This window comes from Haematobia irritans, chromosome 2 (genome assembly GCF_050003625.1).
Source record: "Haematobia irritans isolate KBUSLIRL chromosome 2, ASM5000362v1, whole genome shotgun sequence".
NCBI classification, from domain to species: Eukaryota; Metazoa; Arthropoda; class Insecta; order Diptera; family Muscidae; genus Haematobia; species Haematobia irritans.
In genome coordinates, this window is record NC_134398.1 from 206711018 (window position 1) to 206724377 (window position 13360).

The following is a 13360-nucleotide window of genomic DNA, read 5'->3' on the forward strand; positions in this document are numbered from 1 at the left end:
ATTTACTTTTAATTTAATTTAGCTACTTTTTATACCCTCCACCATAGGATGGGGGTATATTAACTTTGTCATTCCGTTTGTAACACATCGAAATATTGCTTTAAGACCCCATAAAGTATATATATTCTGAGTCGTGGTGAAATTCTGAGTCGATCTGAGCATGTCCGTCCGTCCGTCCGTCCGTCTGTTGAAATCACGCTAACTTCCGAACGAAACAAGCTATCGACTTGAAACTTGGCACAAGTAGTTGTTATTGATGTAGGTCGTATAGCTCCCATACAAACGGACCCCCAAATTTGGCTTTCGATTGCTCTAAGAGAAGCAAATTTCATCCGATCCGGCTGAAATTTGGTACATGGTGTTAGTATATAGTCTCTAACAACCACGCAAAAATTGGTCCATATCGGTCCACTTTTACGTATAGCCCCCATATAAACGGACCCCCAAACTTGGCTTGCGATTGCTCTAAGAGAAGCAAATTTCATCCGATCCGGCTGAAATTTGGTACATGATGTTAGTATATGGTCTCTAACAACCATGCAAAAATTGGTCCATATCGGTTCATAATAGCCCCCATATAAACCGATCCCCCGATTTGGCTTGCGGAGTCTCTAAGAGAACCAAACTTCATCCGATCCGGCTGAAATTTGGTACATGGTGTTGGTATATGTTCTCTAATAACCATGCAAAAATTGATCCACATCGGCCCATAATTATATATAGCCCCCATATAAACCGACCCCAGATTTGACCTCCGAAGCCTCTTAGAAGCAAAAGTCATCCGATCCGATCGAAATTTGGTCCGTGGTGTTAGTATGTTGTCTCTCCAACCATGCCAAAATTGTTCCATATCGGTCCATAATTATATATAGCCCCCATATAAGCCGATCCCCAGATTTTCTGTCTATAGTTATATATATCCCCAATCACACAAAAATTGGTCCTTATCGGTTCATAATCATGGTTGCCACTCGAGCCAAAAATAATCTACCAAAATTTTATTTTTATAGAAAACATTGTCAAAATGTTATTTCTATAGAAAATTTTGTCAAAATTTTATTTCTATAGAACATTTTGTCAAAATTTTATTTCTATAGAAAATTTTGTCAAAATTTTATTTCTATAGAAAATTTTGTCAAAATTTTATTTCTATAGAAAATTTTATCCAAATGTTATTTCTATAGAAAATTTTTCCAAATTTTATTTCTATAGGAACTTTAAACTTAATTATATACGTATTTAATCGGCCTTTTTTAGTTTAATATATATGTGGTATATATTACGGTGTTAGGAAATTTTAAGATACCTTGCCATCGGCAAGTGTTACCGCAACCCAAGTAATTCGATTGTGGATGACAGTCTTCAGTAGAAGTTTCTACGCAATCCATGGTGGAGGGTACATAAGCTTCGGCCTGGCCGAACTTACGGCCGTATATACTTGTTTAAATTAAATTGTATAAAATAGAAAAATCTTGATAGTGTAGTTATAAATCGGCGAAGCGTTTGAAAATATATAATTAAATTATTTCATTTGCAACAATGTGATAAGCCATATTTGCTAGAAGAATAGCATCCAAAAAAGTATATAAACTTTTGAATTGAATTTAGTTTAACTGGACTAATTTAGTTTAGTATTGATGTAATTTAATATACTTTAATATTATTTGTAAAACATTAGTATGCCCACCCAAATATTTTATATAAAACGGATATATAATCGAATTATATTTTTTGTATGAAAAAATAAATAAATAAAAAATAAATAAATAAAAAATGTATATTTTAAATAAAATTTGTGAATCTAAATTATAATTCATATAATTTTAAAATACATTCTAAAAACGTATTTTTTTTTTCTTATATAAATCTGTGCATACTATAAAGTGAAGGACTTATCTAATGTGCGTTGTATGAATTAATCTAGAACTAATTATTATGTTTATTACAAACTATGTATTTATCAAGTGCATTTTATGAAATGATTTCTCTTATAAACTAATTATTGTTCTTGATTCACAAGCAGTATTGGAATTTCGATTATTATATCTAATATTTCACTTATTCATATTTCATTTATTAATTAATATATATTTTTAGTAATTAAATAAGGTAATGTTGTTAATAAAAATAATATAAAAAAATTAAAAATGATTAAAGATATAAAAATAAGAAGATTATTGATAGTGGTAGTGAAATTAGCTAATATTATAAATTAAAAAAAAAAAAAACATACATACATAAAAAATAAAGAGCGGTTTCTCAATATCTTATTTTACCATTTATTGTGTCGATAAATCAGCTTATAGCATACGAAGGAATATAAACATATTGACTGGTGATTATCCTCCGGTTAAGAACAAATTGAAGAATGAGGAACCACCACAATATTTTGCTTTTATTGGCTAAAATGAATCTCAACTTAAAAAAACAAAACAAATAATCCATAAAATAAATCAATAAACTAATACCAAAAAATTATATTCAACTCTGTAAATAACATTATAACATTAAAATATGATTAATAATTTAATTAAGTAAACAGTTTCAACAAAAACAATCCAAAAGTTAGGTAAATTCATAAATGAAGAAATTAAGTATTTACAAAATAATTTTGTCTTTTTTTATTATTTCATTACATGTACTTCACATACAAGTACATATATTGTAGAAGAGTATATATATATTTATTTTATTATCTAGAATTATATTTATGACTAATTATTTTTTAAAATATATTATTTTTATTTATTATAGATATTATAATATAAATATATACTGTTTCGACTGTACAAATTACTGAATAAGAATTGACTCTTTTAGTTAGAAAATTTATGTTTTTCACATTTCATACAATAGTTTTTATTTATAGTATGTTTGTATATTTCTTTTAAATGATTTATATATTATATCTAGTATATTTATAATTATGATGATCGAAAAAATATTTGCAATATGCTGAATTTATTTTTTAGAAATTGATCGAAATGAGTTCATTTTTAATTTTATGGTGATTACAAATATTTTTTGTCATAATGAAATTTTATAAAAAAAAATAATTTCATAGGTTGGCTAATATATACTTGTTGGTACAGGGGAGAAGCTTTAGCCCCCAATATCCCAAAGCCATTCCAATGATTCAATGTTATAATTGACAAAAGTTGATGCAGAGCAAAATAAAAAGGAAATATTTATTTCGAATGCAAAAATTATGAATTTAGTTTTGAAAATGTGTTCAATGTACGATCTTCAGGTCTTCTTTATTGCAAGAAGAGTTCGTCTTTATTACATTGAAGTTATATAGGAACATACCGGGGAAGCAGATGAGCTAGCAAGGCTAGGAACTACCTTACGTATTCCAGGGGAACTAGAATCTGTTGGTATGTCTCTGGCTACCTGCAAGCGTGAGAAGGCTGTTATGATGGCAAATGTTCGATGGGAGAATTGCAAGGGTTGTAATGTAATCCTGCATTTTGTGTAAGGCGTAATTTTAGGGCCATATAGCTTCAGATTACTGGCGGACCTGGAAAATGTTAACTTAAGCAGTCTGCTAATGTTTTTGGAATAATCTGGTTGGTTCAACAGAAGAAAATAATCGAGAAGGTTCAGCGGTCAAAACTAGAAGTGCCCATATGTAATAGGTACTTTTAGTTAATGTAGTATCACAATGGACTAAATAGTCTAAATGAGCCTGAATCTTAATCGGATTGCCACTTTAACCTAACCTATATTGAAGTTGTTATATTTATCAATTCACCTTTGGCGTGGTAGTAGGTAAAATGCGCTTTCCAAACTAAACTAGAATTAATCCCTTGGTTGATTTATATTAAATGGGGTGGCATCTTTATTGTTCCTATCAAACATTTCTGGTACACAGAACACTTTTTTCGATTTAAAACACAAAATTATTCCATCCAATTAAGTTGTAAGTAATTGTAATTGTTTCAATCAAACAATGAAAAGTTTAATTTATTTAAGTAATTTTTGTGATTGAATTTTGTTAATTGAAAAAAAAAAAAAAAAATAGTGTTAATGTTTTTTGGTTGTATATGGTGAAGGCATAAGCCCAAAGAACGCAAAATTTACACCAATTGGTAAAAATAAAAATTTCAACCACCAATATCCAATGCAACCGACGACTGTGTTTGCTAGTATGAGTGTTGGTCTCTCCAAAACACAGTAGTAAAGCAATCACACAAAATGGTTACCCATATCTCAGCCGTTTGGTATTCTCTTATTTGGTACTCTCTCAAATCTCTTGAGCTAATGCCAACCAGGGATGGAAAATACAATTTTTAAGAAAGTACATAAAAGGTATTTTTTTGAGCGAAAAAGTATTTTTCACTAAATTGGAAGATTATTGTCAAGAGCTCCTTTAGACTGAATTTTAAGGAAAATAAAATTTTGTTTTCAACTCCTCAATTTTAAATACTTTTTCTTGTTTAGTTTCATATCCGCTTACAAATTTTCTGTAAATAATTTTTTTTCTATAGATATTTTCTATAGATATAAAATTTTGACAAAATTTTTTATAGAAATAAAATTTTGACAAAATTTTTTATAGATATAAAATATTGACACAATTGTCTAGAAAAATAAAATTTTGACAAAATTTTCTATAGAAATAAAATTTTCTACAGAAATAAAATTTTCACAATATTTTCTACAGAAATAAAATTTTGACAAAATTTTTTATACAAATAAAATTTTTACAAAATTTTCTATAGAAATAAACTTTTGACAAAATTTTCTATAGAAATAAAATTTTGACAAAATTTTCTACAGAAATGAAATTCTCACAATATTTTCTACAGAAATAAAATGTTGGCAAAATTTTTTACCGAAATAAAATTATGACAAAATTTTCTATAGAAATAAAATTTTGACAAAATTTTCTATAGAAATAAAATTTTAGCAAAATTTATAGAAATAAAAAATTCAAATTTCTTTTTATAGAAAACAAAAAATAAAATAAAATTTTGACAAAATTTTCCAAAAAAAAACATTTTGACAAAATTTTCTGTAGAAATAAAATTTTGAGAAAACTTTCTGAAGAAACAAATTTTTGTAAAATATTAAAATATGTTGTCAAAACTATTATACCATAAATGTGATATCGGCTCAAAATGTACACAAAAGGTACTAAATCATTCGCGGGGGTACTACGGTACTGAAAAAGTATTGAAAGAAGTACTATAGTACTGCATTTTCCATTCCTGATGCCAACTGCTGGTAATTGTTGTTGTTGAGTGCAATCACACTTAAGTGCCACACTCGTTTTTTTGTTTACCAAGCGTTGTTACGATGTCGATTGATTTAAGATTGCAAGACACTGCATACGAACATTGTTATATACATGTGGTGTTTTTATTCTCGCATTTGTATCAATGTAAAAGATCGCATGGTAATTGGTGTTTTACTCACTGCCACCGACATTTTGTGGGCAAGATTGCAATACGAAAAAAGGCCACCGGTTGCAGTTCTCTGCTAAGGACATTGAATGCTGGTCATCACGGGTATGTAAAAATTAGTTTTAGCTGTCAACTACCGAATTATGAAGCAATTTCTCTATAAGCCCGTAAGATATAAGCCTTCCATTTTTTTTGACATTTTAACAGAGTAAGGTCAGTATTTGTAAGTTTTAGTTTTATTTTGGACAAATAATATATGAGTTCTCTTTTTCAAAAAATAGGTATTTTTTCAGAGAAGCATTTTTTCAAATAGAAAATATTTGTTCTATTTATAAATGTTCAATTTGGTTAATTTTTATTAGTTACACATGAAGTCCCATTTGATATAGTCCTTATAGAAATGTACTGCATTTATTATACAGTTTGATTGAAGCAAACAAGGGCAAAATGAAAATATTAATTGCTCTTTAAATTGTCCCATGTCATATTATGAATTTATTATAGAATTTTTGATCATCACAATTATATTTAATATTATCACATTTATTTTCAACTAAGCATAACAATTAATTTAATTTTTTTTATTATTTTTTTTTGTTATAATTATTTTACAAAGAAACATCCATAAAATGTTTACAAAACAATTACAGAGGGAATTTCACTATTAACTAGATCTACTTAGATCTTTGTTATAATGTTTTTTTTTTTATTTATAATATTTGATAATAAATATTTTCTATTAGGGAATATCAATTACGGTAATATGAGTTATATGAATTTAACATATACATATATATAGTATAATTTAGTTTGATATATAACTTACAAACTCCTAAAAGTCGGTAGATTAAGCTCTAGGTATTTACAATATTTTTATATAGAATATTTTACCAAAAGTTTCTATAGCATCAGGAAGAATATGATCACAAAAATACACTTGGAGGGCCTAATACGTTTTTGAAACAAATTTATTTACTGTCTTTGGAAAATTATACATGGCCTCCACAAAAACGAGTATTATTGGTGAGAAAGAAACTTTTGTTTGAAATAGAAATATTTGACAATAAAAATATTTGTTTTGATTATAATCTTACTTTTCCGCGAATCGATTGCCTTATATAGGACATCCCCATTATTTTCTATTTTATTTTGTCATATTTTGCTTCTGATCTTTGTGCTACTTGTTTTGTGATTATAATTTACATTATGGACATTTAAAATGTTAATTATTATTCTATTGGTTTTTATTGCTAGTTTTCTTACATTTATTCTTATTATTTATAATTTTTTTTTTTATATGTATAGCATATGTATGTATGGATATATGTGTGAAAGAAACTAAAAATTAAAAACAAAATATTTAAATATTTTTGAAATAGCTTTAAAAATTCTAGCAATATAACATTTTGTATTTGTTTGTATAATTTGAACCATGAAAATTAACAACAAGATAGAATTTTCCATTTTTTTTTTAATTTAAATTTTACATTTTTTTTTGTATAAATAGTTTCAACAATAAATCTTTAGTTAGTTTGTTTTTATATTTTTGTCACAGTTTTCTTTTTATCGATTATTCGAATAGGTAGTTTAACAAAAAACATAGAATGAGAAGTGTTTTCTGGTATGTATCTTTTATATTTAAATATATGTAAAAATTTAGCTACTTGTAATAGAAAGGGGAAATTTTCCAAAAAAAAAGAACCTTCACATAAAAGAGGTAACAAACATTTGTTACATATTACAAATAAATGAAATTCGAATAGGAATCTTTTATGCATATCAGATTTACGTTTTGCCAAATTTGTCACATTTTTAAGTGTTGATATTTTTATGTCACTTTAGTCTAAATTTGTCATTTTTTAAGCGATGATACTTGGTACCACTTTTTTGTTGTGCTACTAAATACCATACTTTTTATATTATTGTGCCACGCATTGTCTTGTTGTAGCACTTTTTAAGTAATTTCTTTTATACTGTAATATACTGTGTAATGTTTGATACCAAAACCTTGTAACAAATTTATTTCTGATCAATTTTCTCTTCACATATCATAATATTTTAATTTAATTAATAATATTTATGTACCGCCTAAAACTATGCAACGAAACTTGTCTATAGTAGGTAAATTATTTTACTCCCCTGAACAGCAAAGTTCAGGTGGTGGTTTACGATGAAATCGGGAAAAATGATTCTTGAGGAAATTCAAATTTCATTAGAAAAAATGTTATAAATGCATTCAATTTGTATTGTTGCCCTTTTTTGATTGGTAAGTCAACGATAATTACTCTGGTCAAATCGTGTACCAAATATTTCTAAGGAAAGCTTTGGGATTCTGGAGAAATTGAATGGCTTTGGAATAAATTTTTATTGCACTATTCAATCACAAATTCTGAGACACTGATCAGAAGTAGTAGACTAGCACTCAATATTCAATTTAACCACCAAGACTTCGGAATTCAATTCAACTTCGGTTTACAGTTCAAACACTAGTTGATAATCAATACAGCTACTGAGAGATTTTGATTTGCAGTTCAACTACTGTGAATTTGATATAAAGTTCAAGCACTATGACTGCCGGAGACTTCAATATACAATTAAACTATTGAGGTTTAGTTGTATGGTTTAACTACTGAGATTTCGGCCTGCAATCACGGTTGCAACTTCTAAAACAATCTACCAACATTTGAAGAAATTTTTACCAAATAAAAAATCTTATTTTGCAATTTTTGATTTCTATAGTTTGTCAAAAATTTATTCCAACAGAAAACTTTGTCAAAATTTTATTTCTACAGAAAATTTTGTCAAAATTTTATTTTATTTTTTGTATTCTATAAAAAAATTGAATTTTTTATTTCTATAAATTTTGCTAAAATTTTATTTCTATAGAAAATTTTGTAAAAATTTTATTTCTATAGAAAATTTTGTCAAAATTTTATTCTTTAGGGCATTTTGTCAACATTTTATACCTATAGAAAATTCTGCCAACATTGTAAGAAAATTTTGATAATATTTTATTCCTAGAAAAAAATTGTCAAAATTTTATTCCTAAAGAAAATTTTGTCAAAATTTTATTCCTAGAGAAAATGTTGTCAAAATTGTATTCCTAAAGAAAATTTTGTCAAAATTTTATTCCTAGAGAAAATGTTGTCAAAATTTTATTTCTAGAGAAAATTCTTTCAAAATTTTATTTTTTATAAACATTTTATCAACATTTTATTTCTATAAAAAATTTTGTCAAAATTTTATTTCTACAGAAAATTTTGTCAAAATGTCATTCTGTCAAAATTTTTATTCATAGAGAAAATGTTGTCAACATTTTGTCAACATTGTATATCTATAGAAAATTTCGTCAACATTTTATTTCTATAGAAAATTTTGTCAAAATTTTATACCTATAGAAAATTTTGCAAACATTGTAAGAAAATGTTGTCAATATTTTATTCCTAGAGAAAAGTTTGTCAAAATTTTATTTCTATATAAAATTTTGTCAAAATTTTATTTTTATAGAAATGTATGTCAATATTTTATTTCTATAGAAAATTTTGTTAAAATTTTATTTCTATAGAAAGTTTTATTTCTATAGAAAATTTTGTCAACATTTTATTTCTATAGAAATTTTTATCAAAATGTTATTTCTAAAGAGAAATTTGTAAACGTTTTATTTCTATAGAAAATTTTTTAAAAATATTATTTCTATAAAAAATTTTGTCAAAATTTTATTCTTTAGGGCATTTTGTCAAAATTTTATACCTATAGAAAATTTTGCCAACATTGTAAGAAAAATTTGTCAATATTTTATTCCTAGAAAAAATTTTGTCAAAATTGTATACCTAGAGAAAATGTTGTCAACATTTTATTTCTAGAGAAAATTTTGTCAAAAAGTCATTTTCTCAAAATTTTTATTCATAGAAAAAATGTTGTCAACTTGTATTTCTATAGAAAATTTCGCCAAAATTTTATTCTTTATGGCATTTTGTCAAAATTTTATACCTATAGAAAATTTTGCCAACATTGTAAGAAAATTTTGCCAATATTTTATTCCTAGAAAAAGTTTGTCAAAATTTTATTTCTATATAAAATTTTGTCAAAATTTTATTTCTATAGAAAGTTTTGTCAACATTTTATTTCTATATAAAATTTTGTTAAAATTTAATTTCTATAGAAAATTTTGTCAAAATTTTATTTCTATAGAAAATTTTGGTCAAAATTTTATTTCTATAGAAAATTTTGTCAAAATTTTATTACTATAGATAATTTTGTGAACATTTTATTTCTATAGAAAATTTTGTGAAACTTTTATTTCTATAGATAATTTTGTCAAAATTTTATTTGTATAGAAAATTTTGTCTAAATTTTATTTCTATAAGAAATTTTGTCAAAATTTTGTTTCTATAAGAAATTTTGTTAAAATTTTATTTCTATAGAAAATTTTGTCATTATTTCTATAGAAAATTTTGTGAAAATTTTATTTCTATAGAAAATTTTGTCAACATTTTATTTGTATAAAAAATTTTGTCAAAATTTTATTTCTATAGACAATTTTGTCAAAATTTAATTTCTATAAAAAAATTTGTCAAAATTTTATTTCTATAAGAAATTTTGTACAAATTTGTATTTCTGTAGAAAACGTTGTCAACATTTTATTTCTATGGAAAATTTTGTGAACATTTTATTTCTATAGAAAATATTGTCAAATTTTATTCCTAGAGAAAATGTTGTCAAAATGTTATCCTATAGAAAATGTTGCCAGAATTTTATTCCTATTGAAAATTTCCTTAACATTGTATTTCTATCGAAAATTTTGTCAAAATTTTCTTCCTAGAGAAAATCTTGTCAAAATTTTATTGTGATAAAAGTTTTTGTCAATATTTTATTCCTAGAAAAAAGTTTGTCAAAATTTTATATCTAGAGAAAATGTTGTCAAAATTTCATTTCTATAGAAAATCTTGCCAACATTTTATTTCTATAAAAATTTTGTCAACGTTTTATTTCTATAAAAAATTTTGTCAAAATTTTATTTCTATAGAAAATTTTGTTAAAATGTCGTTTTGTCAAAAATTTTATTCATAGAGAAAATATTGTCAACATTGTATTTCTACTGAAAATATTGTCAAAATTTTATCTTATAGAAAATTTTGTCAATATTTTATTCCTAGAGAAAATGTTGTCAAAATGTTATCCTATAGAAAATGTTGCCAGAATTTTATTCCTATTGAAAATTTCCTTAACATTGTATTTCTATCGAAAATATTGTCAAAATTTTATTCCTACAGAAAATCTTGTCAAAATTTTATTGTGATAAAAATTTTTGTCAATATTTTATTCCTAAAGAAAATTTTGTTAAAATTTTATTCCTAAAGAAAATTTTGTCAAAATTTTATACCTAGAGAAAATGTCGTCAAGATTTCATTTCTTTAGAAAATCTTGTCAAAATTTTATTTTTATAAAAATTTTGTCAAAATTTTATTTCTATAGAAAATTTTGTCAAAATTTCATTTTGTCAAACAATTAATTCATAGAGAAAATGTTGTCAATATTTTGTCAACATTGTGTTTCTATTGAAAATTTTGTCAAAATTTTATCTTATAGAAAATTTTTCAAAATTTTATTCCTAGAAAAATTTTTGTCAAAATTTTATGAAAAATTTTTGTCAAAATTTTATGAAAAATTTATAGAAAATTTTGTCAAAATTTTATTCCTAGAGAAAATGTTGTCAACATGTTATCCTATAGAAAATGTTGTCAGAATTTTATTCCTATTGAAAATTTCCCTAACATTGTATTTCTAACGAAAATTTTGTCAAAATTTTATTTCTAGAGAAAATCTTGTCAAAATTTTATTATGATAAAAATTTTTGTCAAAATTTTATTTAGGTAGAAAATTTTATTTCGATAGAATTTTAAATTTTATTTCTATAATAAGTTTTTGAAGACTTTTAGGTGGAGATTAATATTTTGTAATATCTACCAAAACATCAAGAATTTGACCAATCTACCAAACAGTAAAAAATCTACTATTTTTGATAGAATTTTAACAACTGTGGCAAGCGTGCCTGCAATTCTATAATTGGGTAATAGATTTATAGTTCAAATAGTAAGACTTCAATTTACAGTTCAATCACGGAGACTTCGGTATTAAGTTCTACCACTCAGATTTCTACGTTGGAAATACAGCTACTTCGGTACTCATCGTAAACTATTAGATTTTGGTCCACATTTGTAACTGATCAAAATATGAGTGAGTCGGGTAGGTTTAGCTGAGCAAGCAAAAAGATGACGAGTGTTATGTGGCCCTTGAATACAGATGGGACACATGCCAGTTACACTGCCATCAATTACTGATCTCACTTGGGCCAAAACTACCCTGTCCTGCCGCCAGCAGTGTCTTTCCACAGCTGCTATGGGCGCTGGTTGATCTCCATAGCAATACCGAAAATGTTGCTTTGACTCTGCGCTCTGGGATGATGTTGGTCTCCACATAAAGGTGATTTAGGTGTGTGCTGCGGAGACAAGCTGTCGCTGTTCATATCGTAGCGTTTAGAGGTGTGCACGTGAGTAATGGTTAGGTTAGGTTATGTGACAGCCCGATGTATCAGGCTCACTTAGACTATTCAGTCCATTGTGATACCACAGTGGTGAACTTCTCTCTTATCACTGCGTGCTGCCCGATTCCATGTTAAGCTCAATGACAAGGGACCTCCTTTTTATAGCCGAGTCCGAACGGCGTTCCACCTTGCAGTGAAACCACTTAGAGAAGTTTTGAAACCCTCAGAAATGTCACCAGCATTACTGAGGTGGGATAATCCACCGCTGAAAAACTTTTTTTTGGTGTTCGGTCGTAGCAGGAATCGAACCCACGACCTTGTGTATGCAAGGCGGGCATGCTAACCATTGCGCCACGGTGGCTAGTTTACTCACGCTCACGCACATTCACGACTGAAAAATTATACTCACGCACGATATTTTTTGAAGGACTCACGCACACTCACGAAAAGAAAATGTGTACTCAAGCACACTCACGCACGAAAACATTGTGACTCACGAAAAATACAGTGACTCACGACAAATATCATAACTCACGAAAAATATCGTGACTCACGGATAATTTTATGATCAATTTACCTTACCGAAGTGTCTGAAAACATGAGCATTATTAAAATCGAGAGTGTTATTAAACTCTTAACATCCCAGGTGTCACTAAAATTGTAATTGAATTTAACTCTTAAGCGTTTTATGTTGGTGAGCAGGAATATTTTCGTGAGTGTAATTCGTTACTCACGCACACTCACGAAGATATTATTTTCGTGACTCACGCACGACATTTTGGTTTGTTAATCACACTCACGCACACTCACGCTGTTGTCATGAGCGTGACTCACGACTCACGCACGAATCGCGAAAATTTTCGTGAGTCACGACAATTTCGTGTCACGTGCATACCTCTAGTAGCGCTCTTTCAGGTCTGTACGTTATTCCTCAGGGTGTCGCTTGTGGCCCACATTGGGGCTATTTTTCCTCTTGTTAGCATCCGACACCAATTCAACGACAATCCCGAATGAATAACACAGAGCTGTCACCAGCGGCGTGTCAATAAATCGTCATTGGCAATCCCTAATCAACAACACCTAACCATCACCAACTTCATATCAAGAAATCTTCGACGACAATCCGGAATCAACGAAACCGAATCATCAATCCCGAACAGCGAATACTCAATTACGTTTTAACGAATGGTCAATTACAATCCCGAGTCAATAAATCCGAATCAGCAACTGCGAACAGTCGGCGATGCCGAATCAACGGTTCGGATCCTGTAGTCCCGAGTCATCAACAATGAACAGTCGTCTACGACTATCCTGAATTTGTTTTAAGGTTTGTGGGTCTCTTAAAGGTAACCCTGCACAACTATGGGTTTAACTCAGCGTACAGTTTATCCACTGAAATTTCTATCTT